At 31.2% G+C, this 13296-nt stretch overlaps 3 long non-coding RNA genes across 4 annotated transcripts; all 3 read right to left on the reverse strand.

Annotated features, from left to right (window-relative positions):
- Positions 1-1145: 1145 nt before the first annotated feature.
- LOC146949471 (uncharacterized) lies at positions 1146-3789 on the reverse strand. 2 transcript variants are annotated; one of them, XR_015027265.1, is made up of 6 exons: positions 3716-3789; positions 3589-3612; positions 3307-3433; positions 2502-2765; positions 1531-1647; positions 1146-1437 (listed from the first exon to the last, which is right to left on the reverse strand). It is a non-coding gene; the product is annotated as an uncharacterized LOC146949471 (long non-coding RNA). The 2 variants fall into 2 exon arrangements; XR_015027264.1 differs by lacking the exon at positions 1146-1437 and having other exon boundaries at positions 1476-1647.
- Positions 3790-8808: 5019 nt separating this feature from the next.
- LOC146949472 (uncharacterized) lies at positions 8809-9455 on the reverse strand. Its single transcript, XR_015025415.1, has 2 exons — positions 9361-9455; positions 8809-9102 (listed from the first exon to the last, which is right to left on the reverse strand). It is a non-coding gene; the product is annotated as an uncharacterized LOC146949472 (long non-coding RNA).
- Positions 9456-10043: 588 nt separating this feature from the next.
- Positions 10044-10744, reverse strand: LOC146949473 (uncharacterized). The gene is made up of 2 exons (XR_015025416.1): positions 10667-10744; positions 10044-10322 (listed from the first exon to the last, which is right to left on the reverse strand). It is a non-coding gene; the product is annotated as an uncharacterized LOC146949473 (long non-coding RNA).
- Positions 10745-13296: the final 2552 nt, after the last annotated feature.

Genomic DNA, 13296 nt, shown 5'->3' on the forward strand with positions numbered 1-13296 from the left:
GAGATTGTTGTTAATTATAAATGTGAGAATTAAGTAAGCATATTGCACAGACATTAGAAATGTGCACCTTTTTAAAATATTTATCAAAGCATTAAAAGAGCATATACTACAATCAACATTCGAGGTAGTAGTCAGGTCTATCTATTTAGATACAACACTAATTATCTCAAATAGCTAAAATAGACCCGTATATATACATTAAAGACATTGAAGAGATCTAAAGACAATCGAATTTTTAATAAGAGTACTTAAAAAATGCATAATAATTGTATTTTTAGTGGACAAAAGATAGAATACTATCACAAAGTGCTTATTCGTTATTAGTAAGAAAATATAAATGGGATCTGCGGTGTCCTGCGTAACAAAAAAAAGTAAACTGATTCCAAAGTGCTTATTTTTCATTAACCTTTCCTGTAAATATTTATCATACACGGGTTGTCCACATGAAATTAACCTTAGTAACTTCATAACCTTAAGTGATGCACGGGTTGAATTACTTTTCCTGCAAAAAAATTGTTCCAAAGGAAAAATGAGCAAATTAAGGAATATTGCACAAACATTAGAAATATTTATCAAAGCCTTACCAAGTCTTGATTCATGAAAAGAGCATATATTTTGTTGATGAAATCAGGAAAACAACATAATAATTAAGATTAAACTAATTGGAACCAATGAAGGAACCAATGATGTGCAAAGCTAAAATTATAAAATCGAGCGCTACTGTCGTAGAGTTACCAAAAAGGGATTAACACCAATATTCACATCACACAAAATGAACCAAAGAAACAACATTCCCAAGTTAATATAGCTCTCAATTTTGTAAAATAATTTGAATGAAGTTAAGACTTAAAACAACTACTTTTCTAATTCATATTCAGAATCAACAGCAGCAAACAAATTAACATAAGTAACTGTTAAAACACATAGTAATCAGTACTCCATTGAACCCCAAAAGAGTACACCTCCAAGTTGGTTATAGCTCTCAATTTTTGTCTAAACCGTATTAATCATTTAAAGCTTTGAGAGATTTGGTAAGAAAAAGCCAAGAATGGAGAGGAATGGAGGTTTCAATGATATTTCTAAAATTAAACTGAAGTTATTTATATATATTTAGATGTTTTACCTGTGTCATAAAAAAAAAATCCTAAGCAAACCAAAAGAGATAACTTGTAAAAGAGGTCAAGCGCATGCTACAAAGTACGACACTCACATTTAAAATTTCATATCAAATAACTACAACACTCATATTACGAATCTCTGTCATGATAAAAGATGGACTGGAACATAGCTTATAAACTAAAGTTTCTGGAACCTCTTGCGCAGTGTGCCCTTTGCTTAACCAGTATGATGGCCTATTGTCCGTTCTATCTCCAGGCTCCAATGTATTTTGAATGCTTTCTTCTGGATCAATATTAGTGCTTGATGCAACAACGGCTTCTGAGATGCAGTTTTTCACATAAAGAGATAAATCAAAAGCCAATACAGCATAGGCTTTGTTACTTCTTTTAAGACACTCCGAATTTCTATAACCTTGAAGCATGTTGCTAACAGGTTCAATCATGTCGTCCACCTCAATGCTATGAATAACATCAGATATTGCAGGAAACATTTTGAAGCAAAGTTGCTTGCAGAGGCCATTTTCAATAACTGCAAATATATTACGTGTGCAGATTAATATCATTAGAAAAATAAACTAAAGCCGAAGAGCATCGAGCTGCTCAAGAAAGAACCTGATGAAGTCAAATTTACAGGACAACATAGCATCAACATAAGTTCAACTATACATCATGTAATTTTCTTCCTCATGAATTTAGCTTATGTGTTAACAAAAGAGAAACCTCATGAAAGATGAAACAACATAAACCTCATGAATCTCAACTTTCACTGCCATCTAAAATTTTAGCAAATTGATTATAAAGATATGTTATATGATCCAAAGATATCAAACCAATTTAAAAAGCACAAACAATGTTGGCCTCTAATAAACTATAGCCTATAGCAAGTGCCAACATTATACATCCCACTAATAATAGCAAATGTCAACATTATAGTCTACCAAATCTTTCCACAACCCTAACATCAAATTAAGTATGCTTGTACATATTTGAGCATAAACAAAGTGTATCTAATGTCCTGATTTATAGAAGACTTCACTAAAAAAGATTGCAAAGGACATATTCAAACTAAAAAGAATTACAGATGCAGTTGCATGTAAGAAAACAGGTTCTTATTCATGCACCCCATCATAACAGTAGCAGTTTTGTATCATGTTTTTCTCTTCATCTTGATAGTAAGAATAACGTAAAATAATCCAACATACCCACACCCCACCAAAATAGCTGCATAACAAAATCCTGTGATATTTACATGTATTATATGTTGTCTGTCGCTACAATTTATATACCAAGTTAAGATTGATAAATGCCTAAATGAATACAATTCAAAATTCTATATAATAAACTAATCTAATCATGTAAACAGAATCTGTGTAATCTAAATACCTTCAATGTGCCATGGAACTCTACAACGTGCACAATGGACTGCATCAAATACTCTCCCAGGGAAGGGAAGCCTCTTTGTGCAGCAGATATAGCAGGAATCCTCCTCTCAAGTGCAAAATGAACCTGAGCTTCATGTTCATCCTTTGGTGCAAGTGACATTGCAAGTACATCTCTATCAAAGAGAAAGCCTCCGAAGCTGGCAACTCCACATCCAACATCTAGTATAACACGTGTGCGTTTGCCCCAAGCAATGTCAGGCAGAGTCTGCATCATCAAAGCTCTGTTAGGTAAAATGCTTGACTGCTCGTCCACAAAGAGTAAACACTGTAAATTCTAGAAATCTAAAAAATGTTTAGGATGAAAGTATGTAGATTTTACATAACTTCTTCTGATAAAGAAGTTGGTTTGTAGTAGATCATTTAATGAAGCTAAATCAATATTATGGTAAGTTTTGGTTGTCATCTAGTGCCTAACAGATGTGCAGTTCATAATGTATTAGGATTTGTATGCACTTACACCCCATAAAATTAATATTATTTAAAAGGATCTTCACAAAATTCATTTTTAGAAGGATGATTATATGAAAATCCAGACACAATCCAGACACAATCGAAAAAATAACATAATCAAAACCCAGAAAATCAAAACAACTTCATTTTAGAAACATCCAATTCAAAATAAAACCATAAAACAAAAATCCAATTCAAAATAAAACCATAACCTAAAAATGAAAAAACACAGAAAATTCTGGAACAATAAAACAGAAAATGCAGAAAATGCATTCGATCATGATTTGGAATACTACCGCAAAACTTCATCATGCCGCCGGAACAACTCGACGTCGGCGACCCAGTTTCCTGCAAACCAACTCCAGCCCAGTTCACGATTCCCGTAATCGACCTTAAAACCACCGCGCCGACAATCATGCGGCACTGAAAAAAAATATGAAATTACAATCAAATATGAAATTACAATAAAAGCAAAGATATCAACATTCATTAAAAAAAAAAAAGAACAAAATCACAGAAAAATTAAAAAAATCTAACAAAAAAGGGACATGCAAAGCAATCAAAAGCAAAACACAAACCTTTATGCTTAATGGAAAAGAAACCTGAAGAAGAAGATGAAAAACACAATTAGAACAAAACCAAAACACAAAGAAATGAAAAAAAAACCACAAAACAGAGACATGCAAACGATCAAACAACAACAACCTTTGAACAACAGAGAACCGGTGGTGAAATGGAAAAGAACCGGACTGAAGTGAGAAGAAGGAGGTAGTGGGAATGAGGAAGAGAATTGAAATCATATGCCTCGATATATATAGGGAAACACTCCCCTAATTACCAAATGACAAAAATACCCCACAGGGGCAAAATGGTCAAAAAAACAGACATGTATTTTTCTAAATAGTTTAGTAGATAAGTAGATTGATCCATGTAATTATTTCTTGTACAAGACTTTTTTCTGAAGGGTTGTACAAAGGCTTATAGAAGATGATTTTCCCTATGGCAACAACAAAGGGTGGCTTTACACCATGCATCTGAACTATAACCCTTCTTTATACAGTATTGAGAGCAATATTCCCAGACATGGTCATCAGTAGCATTACAATATCCACTACAAATTCCGTCTGCTCCACCTGCAATCAATAGAGGGTTGTTAAAATTTTTGGGTGCATCAAAATTTCAAATACTATGATTAACTCATTCAAATTTGAAAAGATTAGTTAGTGACAATTCTACATGTGCCTATAGTTATGTCTAGAAATTATAACAAAAGGAATTTCGAACAAAACTATTGATTTATATACATTTATATATTAAGTGATTCTTAAAAAAAATATATAAAATTGAAATAAGTTAAGAATGTATTAAATTTGTTACCGGGAGTCATAATAGAAGCAATGCACAAAATTGCAATCAAACAAAGTAAACAATTGATTCTTGTAGCCATATTCTCTTCAAAGATAAACAAACAATATATGTTACAAACTATTTATAGAGCCAGGAAAACTAATTGCTCCCTCCCTCTCTTTGACACAGGGAAGGTATAACAATAAATTGAGTCAAAAATTAAACTACAATAAATATTTTCAAATAATATTTGGGTAATTTTTCTTCTTAATTTTAAAGTGTAATAATAAATGCATTCATTCCATTCAATATATTTATATACTTTTTCACTACTAAAAAATATATATACTTTTTATAATTTTATTTCCAAGGGATATTTTATATTTTTTTTGAATCCGAGGGATATTTTATATTTAGAATGTCCTACATAGATAATAATTAATTTATTAAGATAAACGTTAAACTAATTTTTTAAAGCATAAAGTATATTTCCCTAAAAAAAAGCATAAAGTATATTAAAATAAAGAAAAAGTAACAAAAACGACGGTGACATAAATCTACCGTAGAAAAAGAAAAATCTAACAAAAATATAAATAAACAAAAGGGCAATAGCTAAATCAAAGATTTTTTTAGTTTCGAAAAAACTTCAATGAAATCCAAAGAATGTTAAGAGACTATTATATGTTTCTTAAAAAAAAAACAGAGACTATTATATGTATTAGGGGTGGGAATGAGACGAGCCGAGCCGAGCTTTGTTTAAATAGGCTAGGTCTAGTGGAAAAACCTAAGGCCTAAGCTTTGCCCTTTTACCTGTCAAAGCTTTATTTTAAGCCTAGTCTGACCTTTTTAAAAGTCTGGCCTAGCCTATTAGCCGGTCTAAAAGCCTAGTTTGTGTTACAAATTTCAAACATAGTTGGTTCATTAATTTTTTTCCTTTAAAAATAATCATGTCTGATAACAACAAGGATTTCAAACTGATCTACTAACCATACTTGACCTTAGGCATATTAGTAGCAAGCCTTAACAGTTCAAACAAATCAAATAATCATAGGAGTCTTAAATGATAACTTAACAAGCTTCCAAACAGTACGAAATTAAAAACAAAATCAGCAATTTAACAAAAAAAAAATGCATAAAATCTTCAATGTGATAACAAAATCAGCATATACGGGCTTCTATATAATTAAAATGCATAAATATAAATAATAATATATGTGGAAAAATATAATATACTCATATACGTGCCGGCCTAATAGGCTTGATATGTTTTTTTATAAGCCTAAGCCCGGCCGATTTAAATTAATAGGCTTTTTAAAAAGTTCAAGCTTGACCCATTTATTAAATGAGCTAGGCTGAGCCGAGCTTTTGCCATAGGCCCCTGACGAGTGGCCTGGCCTATTCCCATCCCTAATATGTATGTTATGTGTAGTGGTGCAATCTAGCCTACTTGAAAAAACTTCGGAAGTACTCCTAGTGGGACACAATTAGATTGAGATAGTTTGTGTCAAGCTTTTAAATTGTAAATTAATAACAACAAAATTTATAATAAAATGGATAACTTTTCAAGAAGAAGAAATGCCAACCAAAATAATAACAATGAGAATAATGATTCGAATGAGGATGATCAACAGATAAGCTTGTGTCAAAAAATTTATTCAATACCTTTGGAGAACTACCTTCAACCATTTAATAAGTCAAATTATAACTAATTTTGTGACAAGTACATTAGTTTAAAGGAAAAATGTCATTGTTTACCTTTAAGGACTCCCACCAGGGTATGTCCCTAAGAATATTTTGTTGAACTTATTCAAATTGTTGATGAATTTTTAAGCATTAAATGATGTGTTTGAATGTTCAAGTACCAAATAATGTATTCATTGAATTATTATTTTTAATTTTTCTTGGAATTTTTATTTTGGTTAAGGAATTCAATATACTTATCAATAATTATACGATTTATTTTTCCTTTTCACTAAAACATTCACGGGTGAAAAGTCTAGTTGTTATCTAATAGAAGAGTCGACACAGGTGGTGTGAAGCAACTATTGGAGCATATTATTCACAACTACGGGGGTTGTAACTACGAACACACTTTAACTCTCAAGTTAGTGATGATTCAATGAACTTTTATGAGACTCCTTAGAATGAAAGAGTGTACCTTGTTATAAGTGTCCCACACCCTATTTATAGACTTTGTGTGTAGATATGTTGAATTTACCATTGTAGTAAAATGGTAGGGCGATCCTTAGATCAAATTATGGGCTCAGCGGTGCTCTGAGCATATGATTTTGTGTAATGCAACTCTTCATTAGTGAATGTATATTATAACAGTGTGTGGACGCTGTATTGGGTGTTGCGTGTAGTAATGGATTCAGGTTCCATAGGATTGATCACTGGCCTAGTTAGAAGTAGCGCTCCAAGTCGTTGGCTCGTGAATCTATATGACGAATTTGTTGCATTCGGATATCCAGATGGCCTTGGTTCACATTTTCCGTTTCTAACTTCTTTAACCGATCACTTATAGCGTATTTTGGTGCCTCTTTGATTTCAAAAAAAAAATCCCTTCCTGTTTGATCGTATACCTTTCTCTGACTTCATTATTTTTTGTACTATGATGTATTCTCTTAACGAAGAATTACAGGACTCCGGTAGAGGAGATACCCCTAGTTCCGACTCTTGAGATTTGGGTGTCGGATGGAGTCCTGTTTGTGGCCCTTTGATCCTTATACCTCTTTGCCTTGTTCCTTCCCTCTTCCAGTCCTAAGAGGTGAAGGTTGTGTTCTGCTTCCAGCACCTTTGAGGAAATTTTCCCTAAGGAGTGTTTCAAATCAGGAACCCAACAAAGTGGAGGTGGGTCAATGGCATGTGTACGAGAGTGAAATTTCAACTTTTGTTTTTTCTTATGATTGAAACGATTCCATGTGGAAGAAATGAAAGATCTCCATCAATGGTGACGAGTGATACCACTGCAAGTAATGATATTTTTTAGATTTATACTTTACGGCTATGAGTTTAAATTAGAATTAAGTAACAAGGGGATTGCATTAGCAATGGTTAGTTGACGAAAATACAGAGAAAAAATGATTAGGTCATGCTTGATTCCCCTATATTTCACTGCTTGGTAACTATGTCATTTTCCTGCAATCCTCTAGTTGGTTTCAAGACATTTGAAAAAATTTAACTGCCTCTTTCTCTAGTTACAACACCCTAATTTCTTAGGTCTTCCTATAACCTTTGATAGGTATGAATGAGCGTCAAACTATTGTCAGCTCTATAAGAAGGTATTCCTGACCACTAAACTTTGACCAATTACTATATAGTCCAAGTCTATACAGCCAGGGTTAGTGGTTAGCGATATTAGATCATGTTATGGACTTCCATAGACGGATGAGAAGAATTAAAATTATAGTATAATTAAAAGATGAATGATTAGTAACTAGTGAAAATCCCCATTGACAGGGTTAATCCTTAGTGAGATTGGATCATTTTATAACATCCGTAAATGGTGTTAGTGAGCTGCATCCCACCCTTGTGTTCAGGGGCGGAGGGTAGTGTATACATGGGGTAGCTTTGGCTACCCCAATTTTTTTTATTTTGTTTAATTAAGTGGGTATGTTTTATGTCTTGCCACCCCAATAATATTTATTTTGCTACTGCAAATAAATTTATTTGTCAAAAACTGATAGGAACATTAAAATTAAAAGAATATCACATAATTGATTTATTTATTTCGTGTTATCTTGGCACTTCTAGTCTATTCAATAATTATAAAGATAGTTTTGTTATCATTGAATTTCTTACAAATGACACTCCTAAATAAATTTGACTCTTTAACGCATAGCTGAACTCTAACATTTTTAAATAGTTATTGTAATTTTTTGTTTTTTTAGTGTTGTTTTAATTTACATTTATATAAGCAAAATTATATATATTAATTTTTCTTCAAAGTTAATTTGATATATTAATTTTTAATAATTAAATTTTTTTCCTATATATTTGGCCCCTTTGTGAATTTATTGCTAGCTTCGCCGCTGCTTGTGTTATTGTTGATCACCATGTCTGACTACCCATAACCACCACTACAAAAAACGCGCATGGATTGCGGCGGTTTTTTCACTATTTTGCGGCGGTTTTTAACCTCCACAACATGTTTTGCGGCCGTTTTCAAAACCGCTTATTCTAATCCCACAAATTATTTGCGGGAGTTTTGGCGAACCGCTGGTATTGCATCCAAACAACCCCCGCAGTATGTCAACCATTTTGTGGGGGTTATTAACCTCCTCAAATACGATAATATTTTTTTTAATTTAACTGAGCATTTTTATACTTTTGTGGTTCTTTATTTTTTTTATTCTTTTTTCTTCTAATTTATTGGAATTGTAAATATCTAATAAATTATATCATTACACTCAAAATTCCAAAATAAATATATAACCATTATAACACATATGTAGTTAAACATATTCATATATAATGAAATATCAAATGTAACAATACAACACATAATTTATAATAGCATAAAAGATGTCTTCCTCTAAAAGGGATATCATCACAACTAAACTTGCAACTAATATTACTCTTGTTCAACTTCCCAAATAACTACTTGAACATCTAATTACCAAGTGTGATTTGATGTTTGATATAAACTATAAAACTCTAACATATAATCTTAATTATACTCTAAAAACATCAGATGTTGCCTCCACCAAACGATCTTCTTGCGTTCAAAGATGAATTAAGCTCGACTGAAATTAAAAAAGAAAACACTTCATTAGTTAAAAACAAAACAAAATTACAGCAGTAAACAAACACAATTACGAACCATATGATAATCATGTTCCACATTAAAAAACTTGATAGACCATATTAAAATACTTCATAGAACCCTGCTAAACAACAGTTCTCAATTCTAAAACGTCTTCGCTTGAAATAACAAGTGTAGAGTACCAAAGAATGTCTAACGCATATGTCGGAATATATATTATAACTCAGAAGATATGTACATTCTCTAAAAGATGAAGGCAATCTTGATTTCCTTCAAATTCAACTTAGGCCCAATCAATGTCGTCTTGAATATACAGCTGAAAACACTCAACAAACACAAAGAATATATATTATAATAACAATCAACATACAAATATGTGTCATTAAAAAAATGCAAAAACACCGTCGTGGTGGTGATAGCATAGGACCGGAGTATAATCACCATTCAGACCATGTGAAATGAATGATAACAAACAAATAGGAAAAAATAAAATAGAAAAAAATACACCAACTTTTTGAGCCGGTAAACAAGTGGTAGGTTGAGAAAGTTTGACAATGTGGCACCACATATAGAGAGTGTGTTGATGACCGAGCATCGAGACATTTGATACTAGTGTTTCTCTAGATCGTAAGTTCATATCATAAAAATTGTTTATGTAAAATTTTACACAAACCTAAAATGATTTATATGTTGTCGAGACCCATCATTAAGGGCTTATGCGCTTTCATTGAATATCGTTATTTTATTATCATTTTATAATTTTTTTATTTGTGTCGTAGGTTTTTGGTCTGTGATCGATGATTGAACATGACATTGTTTGCGGATCACGATTAGCTTCGTATATGATAGGTACACCGTGATAATAAATTGTGAGTTAAAAACAATATTTTTCAACAAAAAATAGTACTTAGACAATGCATGTAAATTTTAAAAACTGAATTTATCCATGTAATTATTTCTTGTTTATTTGATGGATGTCACAAAGATAGTCTTCTTTGTACATAAACTTGTACAAAGACTTTTTTCTGAAGGGTTGTACAAAGACTTATAGAAGATGCTTTTCCTTATGGCAACAACAATAGGTGTTTTTACAATAGGCATCTGAACTAAAACCCCTTTCTTTACAATATTGAGAGCAAAATTCTTCGGCATGGGGATCAGTACCATTGCAATATCCACTACAAATCCCGTCTGCTCCACCTGCAATCAATAGAGGGTTGTTAGAAATTTTGGGTGCATCAAAATTTCAAATACGATGATTAACTCATTCAAATTTGACAAGATTATTAGTTAGTGACCATTCTACATGTGCCTACAGTTATGTCTAGAAATTAGAACAAGAGGAATTTGGAACAAACCTATTGATTTAATGAAAGTGATTAAATTATTATAGTCTTATTATTAAAATTAGTTATTCATACCTACTTTATTTATATAAAAAAAAAAAAGGTTAAACAAGTATCTGGACTTTTAAATATATTTATATTATAAGTGATTTTGAAAAAAAAAATTGAAATAAGTTACGAATGTAGTAAATTTGTTACCGGGAGTCATAACAGAAGCAATGCACAAAATTGCAATGAAAAAAAGTAAACAGTTGATTCTTGTAGCCATATTCACTTGAAAGATAAACAAACAATATCTATTGCAAACTATTTATAGAGACATGTAGACTAGTTACTCCCTCCCTCTCTTTGACCGAGGGAAGGTATGATAATAAATTGAGTCAAAAACTACAATAAATATTTTCAAAAAAGAATCTTTTTTCTTAATTTTAAAGTGTTAATAATAAATGCATTCACTCCCTTCAATATATTTATATATATTTTTAATAATTTTATTTTCAAGGGATATTTTATATTTTTTTTTTGAAGGAAGGGATATTTTATATTTAGATTGTCCTACATAGATATTAATTAATTTATTAAGATAAACTTTAAACTAATTTTTTAAAGTATAAAGTTATTAAAATAAAGGAAAAGTAAAAAAAAAAAACCTAAGTGACATAAACCTAATGTAGAAAAAGAAAAATATGATAATTATAAATAAACAAAAGGGAAATAGCTAAATTATAGATTTTATTAGTTTTGAGAAAACTTCAATGAAATCCAGAGAATGTTAAGAGACTATTATATGTTTGTTGTGTGTAGTGCTACTCAAATTTATTGTTTGAAGCAAAATGTTTTCTGATCCAAACACAAGGACTGAAAGATTATATTCAAAGGCCGATATAGATGGATCCGAAAGGAAGTACTTATATAGACACCGCAAAATTCCAAAATAACTACCATGTTGAATAATGAAAAGGAAATTTTAAAAAGTGGTTCGGAATTTAAAATGTTAGAAGAAACATGCAAAAGAAGTTTTCTAAATTAGTTTATTCTATATAGGAGAATTTTACTCTAGGAGTTCATTTTCGTTCTAAAAAATTGTCTATTAGATAACACATCCTCCCTCCCCGGGTAATACATCTTACCGAATGTTAATTTGAACAATGTATGTAATTCATGCGTTTCTATACATTATTTATAATATTATCATATATTGTATTTGTTACTTCTATACATTTTATAGTAATTTCTTATCATCATGCGTTTCTTGCAAGAAAACTAAAACATGAGGCTTTAAACCTTTTAAATAGGAACCCCTTAAATAGGAACAGCCTAAATTAATCATTGAGTTCATTTGTTAAAGAGATAAATTTCCACGTTAAGAAATTGGTGTGCCTAGTGGGACATAAGATTGAGATAGTTTGTTTCAAGCTTCTAAATTGTAAATTTTATAAAAAAAAATTCAAATAAAAATGGATAATTCTTCAAGAAGAAGAAATGCCGACCAAAATAATAACAATGAGAGTAATGATTTGAATGAGGATGATCAAGATCTAAACTTGTCTCAAAATGTTGATCCAATACCTTATGGGGAATTACCTTCAACCCTGTAATAAGTCAAATTATAACTAATTTTTTTGACAAGTACACTAATCAAAGGAAAAAATTCATTGTTTGGCCTTATGGACTCCCACCGGGGTATGTCCATAAGAATATTTTGTTGTATTTGATTCAAATTGATGAATTTTTAAGTATTGAATGATGTGTTTGAATGTTCAAGCACCAAATGTATTCATTGAATTATTATTTTCATTTTTCTTGGAATTTATATTTTGGTCAAATGTAGGTGGTGCAAAGCAACTATTGGAGCATATCATTCACCACTATGGGGAGTGTAACTATAAAGACACAATTTAACTCTCAAGTTAGCAATGTTTTAATGAGTTTTGATGAGACTTCTCAAAATGAAAGCGTGTACCATGCTAAAAGTGTGCCACGCCCGATTTATAGATCATGCGTGTAAATATGTGGAATTTACCGTTGTAGTAAAACGGTTGGGCAATCCTTGGATCAAATTAAGGGCTCAAAGTGCATATGATTTTGTGCGATGTGACTGTTGAGATTAAGCTGTTGTGCATTCTTTACCATGTTTTCTGTCATGCTTTAATTCATGTGCTTCAAGTGTGCATTGGAGATCTTCACTCTTGATTCCAGCCAGAACCCTTGTTTCCTCAAATTGAGATGTCAAATTACGCAACACTTTCTCCATTATTGCTACTTATGACATTGTTTCTCCCTAGTTCTTCATTTGATTGGTAAGTGTTATCAATCTTGTTTCCTCTGTCCTGATTCTGAATGGGCTACTGGTTTTGTCCATATTGATTATCGACATATAATTGATTTCTTTAGGATGTGTACAAAAACAAGTTTGGTGAGATCATGACATAGTTTGGTTCTGTCCATTAGGATGAAGGGAGTATTAATGTGTTTTTCAACATTATTATAAATGGCCACTTAAAAAAACATTCTTATAAATAATGTATAAAACATTATTATAAATATAAAATAGTTTAAAAATAAATAGTATACAGTTGAAAATTATTGTAAAGTAAGATGATATTCATTTTAAAATAACTTTTCTTTGACGGTTATTATGGAATGGAACGAGTATTTGAAAACTTTTCAATTTTGTTTTATTTTTTGTTTGCCTTCTCAATTGGTTGAAGGTTTTTTTTAATGAAAATGAGTCTTTGTTAGTGGATTCAATGGTAGTTTGTGGACGCCACTTGAAAATGTATGTATGTGGCTAATGTTCATTGGTTGGATAAATTACCCACCACATT

This window comes from Medicago sativa, chromosome 2 (genome assembly GCF_051527215.1).
Source record: "Medicago sativa cultivar Bolivia chromosome 2, Bolivia_mono, whole genome shotgun sequence".
Lineage (NCBI taxonomy): Eukaryota > Viridiplantae > Streptophyta > Magnoliopsida > Fabales > Fabaceae > Medicago > Medicago sativa.